The sequence below is a fragment of the Sinocyclocheilus anshuiensis genome, unplaced genomic scaffold (assembly GCF_001515605.1).
Source record: "Sinocyclocheilus anshuiensis isolate Anshui unplaced genomic scaffold, SAMN03320099.WGS_v1.1 scaffold229, whole genome shotgun sequence".
Classification (NCBI taxonomy): Eukaryota; Metazoa; Chordata; class Actinopteri; order Cypriniformes; family Cyprinidae; genus Sinocyclocheilus; species Sinocyclocheilus anshuiensis.
Window position 1 is genome coordinate 838,707 of NW_015537957.1, and position 4,369 is coordinate 843,075.

Below are 4,369 nucleotides of genomic sequence, written 5' to 3' on the forward strand. Positions count from 1 at the left end.
ATAGAAAAGTCTTAGATCTTTGAGTTCAGCTCATGAAAAATGGGGGCAAAAACAAAAGTGTTGCGTTTATAATTTTGTTCAGTGCATATAAATGGATTTGCACAGTTGGATGTCTGCAAGCAGATGTCTAGGTTAGAGGTCGACCGATATGGGTTTTTCACTGGCCGATGCCGATATTTAGAATTCAGGGCAGCCGATGGGCGATATATGATGCCAATTTTTTGGCCGATATGCTTGGCCGATTTTCTTTTTCTTTTTTCCCCTTCATCTCATAAAAGAGAGTTTGAGTAAATGTTTACTGCAGGGTACAAGATAGTAATAGTAGTAGTAGCCTAATTCATAGTAATAATACAAAACTTAACCACCTTCTCAAATCCATTTTGAAGCACACAAATATACGCTGTCTGATGGTTTTTAACACGACCCATCAATATGCATCACTTGATGCAAGGTGTACAGGTTTAAAGGATGTGATAAAACCATTATTTTAGTCATCTGTACAATTACCGCTGCCACTGCCACAGCTCTTAAACATGATTGCATGCCCTGAACAATTGTATCTAGTTGCTAAGACAAAAAGGCAACTTGCCTATAATTTGCACAATGCTCTTGCACCAGGACCCCCATAGCAATCCCGGCCGTCTCTCTCACGTGCAAATGGAACGGCTTATTATACTGCGGTAGGCCCAGTGCAGGGGCCGTCGTGATGGCTTGTTTCAGTCTGTTGAAATGCATCATAGCCTCATCAGTCCAGTTCAGAACAGTAGATAGAGGGGCTTTGTGATCAATGAGCAGTCTCAGCTGCTTGTTGTGTACAGTTTCAGATTTCTAACGAGCTGAATTCTGTCAGCAGAGATGGATTTCTGTCCCTGAGAGATCACGTGACTCAAGTAGTGGACCTTCTTCTGGAGCCACTGTAACTTCTCCTTGGAGGCCTTAAATCCTGATCTTGCAAGGCCTTTAAAACAAAATGCGAAAAGTGGTTGTGTTCGCTGGTGTACAGGAATGGAGAAGAATGCAGCACACAGGCCGATTACCATGGAAAATTTGTGATGGCATGGAACTGAATGCATAATAGTTGGTACATCAGGCACCACAGGTGCTAGAGGTACAATTAAAGAAATGATCGCGTGCAAATCTTGAGTAAGCCTCCAACTAGTGCTGTCGGCTTTCATCACAGGATTAATTGGTATGTTATAAGGCAGGGCTGCCCAATTACAGACAGCTGTGTTGGAGCAGGGCTGGAACTGAAGTCTGCAGGATGGTAGATCTCCAGGAACAGGTTTGGGCACGCCTGTTATAAGGCGATTGAGTTTTATTTGTGTCTGAGACACATTAAGCATAACTTCCTGTTTTACAGTGGGTGCAAATACACCGGAAGCATCTAGCTCTCTGACTCTTTTAGTTTTTTTTTTTTGTTCTTTTGAACACTGCATGTGCATGTGCATACTATGTGTTTGATTGTAGAAGTATGGCATAAAGGTTTGTACTTGAATGTCTTTCAGTTAAATAAATCCATCACATCCTGCTGTAATTCAGAAATGTGTTCTGTTTTATTTTAGCAGAAAAACATCAGCATCCATGCACTTTCACACTGATCACATGCACGTCTAATCAAAATAGCAAATTTTTTAATAATCAATCTCATGTTTTGGTTACATTTCATTCATTATTTTTTTGACATACTAGAGTCTTTCTAGAGTCATCAACTACAAAAACAAAGTAAGCAAAGTAATTTCTTTAAATGCTTTAAAGAATTAAAAGAAGCTGGAAACAATAGCTGGAAAAGATCATTTTCATTTCACATTTATGTTGAGGACATGCTTATATTAAAACATTTCAGATGACGTAAGACAAATCTGAGTATTTATGTTCTGAAAAGAGTTTTGCTATTTTTAGGCAAATTTTTGTCCTTTTTGTTTTGCTGGACTTTGTTCACGACCAGTTTCACACCCATTCCCACTGCAGCTCCAACTCCAGCTCCGATTAAAACAGCAGGAACAGCAATGGCGACTTCTGGTATTCCCAGGATGACACCTCCTGTTACTGCTGCTCCCGCTCCAAACGCTAATGCCACATCTTGTAGCTTTTTAATTTTCTCCTTTTTCTTAATCTTCTTTTGAGCTTCTTCAAACATCTGGTTAGTGTAATGTCTTCCTCCATTTTCCTGGGTCATTCTGTCAATCTTCTCCAGAAGCTCTGTGACTTGAGAGCGGTTCCTCATGTCGTTATTGTTGAATGCATGATATCTTCCACCGCAGCTTTCTGTCAGTCTCTTCAGATGCTGGCATTTTGCTATATACTGCTGCAAAGATTTACCTTTCAGTTGATCTGCTCTGGTGAACAGGATGATGGTGTGGTGCACAGCATCTTCTCCGAAGTTCTGCTGAATCAGTTTCACTGTGTTCATCTCCTCCGCTGTGAATCTCGCATCCAGATTGATGACCAGCAGGAACGCATGAGGACCAGGAACAGACAGCTCAACACAAGTCTCCAAGTGTGTCTTCATGTCTTCTTTAGTCAGCGATCCACAAAACCCTGGCATATCAACCAGACTCTTCTTCCTCCTTCCTGCACAAAACCACTGCTGCATTGTGTTGTAACCCCCACAGGTGAGGCCTCAGACTCAAACACGTCCTGTCTCAGAATTGTGTTTCCTGTCGCACTCTTGCCTGTTCCAGTCTTCCCCACCAGAATAATCCTTATGTCATTGGTCTCTGCAAATCAAGAAATATAATTCAAACAGCATTTGTTTCCTAACAGGAGTCCTGAAACTTGACATAAATATGGTAAATATCTTTTTCCGTTAAGTTTACAGACATTTCCTTTATTACCCTAAAACACAACACAATGAAATGTGTGATTTAAAATACAGGTAGAATACCTGTGAAAAAAATAATAAATAAAGCAATAAGTGTTGTTTTAAAATACAAATGAAATCAGCCAGGTGGTAATGGGGCAAATTCACTAAGAATAAACTGCATCGTTTATTACCTTGTTTATGTTGAATCGCTTCAGGAATTATGTAGATCAGGAGATTCACTGATATGTCTACTAAATTAACTTTTTAAAAATAAATTAATAGGTCTGGACTAAAAATAGGCAGAATGTAACTGATCCAGTTAAACTTTAATGCATTTATGGTCACATAATCTGTGAAATTAGTCAGGTTACACTCATCCCATAAAAAAATGGCTGTTTAGTGAATATGCCCCAATTTGTTTTCTCTATAATTCATCCAGAAAAAGTATTCCAATCTTGAGCTATTCAGTGAATCATTTATTAATAGCCAGTCCACATCCTAATAAAACATATAAAGGGCTGTACAGAGTGCATATATTGTTGTAAATATTGTATTGTACAATGGCAGCATGACTGTGACATATTTAATAATCTACTTACAGAATAAGAAATTTGAATGGAATGACACTCCGGTGTAATCATTTTGTAGTAATGACTCTGTGGGGGGAAAAAAAGTTTAACGTTCACACTCATTACATAACTACTAAAAAAGTAATTTGAAATAATAAATTACGTACTGTTTTCACTCATTTTTGATCTTGTTTCTTGCGCCACTTGTGTTATTTGTGTCTGAGGCACATTAAGCACAACGTCCTGTTTTACAGTGGGTGCAAATACACCGGAAGCATCTAGCTCTCTGACTCTTTTACAGAACTGACCTACTGTTTTCTCCATAAGACCAGAAGTAGTAAATCTGATAAGTTGAGCATATTGCGGTTTCATGTTATTCAGACAATATTAATGAATAGGACTTCGGTAGTATCATCTGTATGATGATACCCATGCATTTTTGAATCTGGTGACAACGGTAGAAGGCAACTCACTTCTTTGCTTTGTGTTGCTTGTGTGTGAAATATCTTATATGGTTGCTACCCTCCCTTCAAGGAAGGTTTTTAACTGATTATAAAAGGTGTTAATATTATCAACTGAAGTCCAGAAATGTGCATTAGGATTAGCAGCTATCGCTCCACCAGTAACCACATCATTATCAGTGGAGAGTGCAGGACGTTCCTCAATCAATATGTTTTCTGTCACATTATCACCCAGCACTCTAAGCAAGATCGCTCTATAATCAGGGCCTGATAACTGTGCATACCGTGTGTGTGTCTTCAACACATCTACAAATTTGATTGGGTTTGATGATGGTGGTAAACTTTTACAAATTGCATCAATATCATAGACATTTTGGTAGGTATAATAGTAATCTGATTTCCTACTCTAATCCACCCCTTACGAAAAAGAAGTTTATTCAAGTGTGCTATTAGTATACTTCTTTTAAACTAAAAATAGGAAAGTATACTTTTAGTCTACTTTTTATGTACTTCTCAGAAATGGGCTTTATGTACTT

At 38.5% G+C, this 4,369-nt stretch overlaps 1 pseudogene; it reads right to left on the minus strand.

The window, feature by feature from the left end:
• Nucleotides 1-1,862: 1,862 nt before the first annotated feature.
• Nucleotides 1,863-3,552, minus strand: LOC107665988 (GTPase IMAP family member 7-like; annotated as a pseudogene).
• Nucleotides 3,553-4,369: the final 817 nt, after the last annotated feature.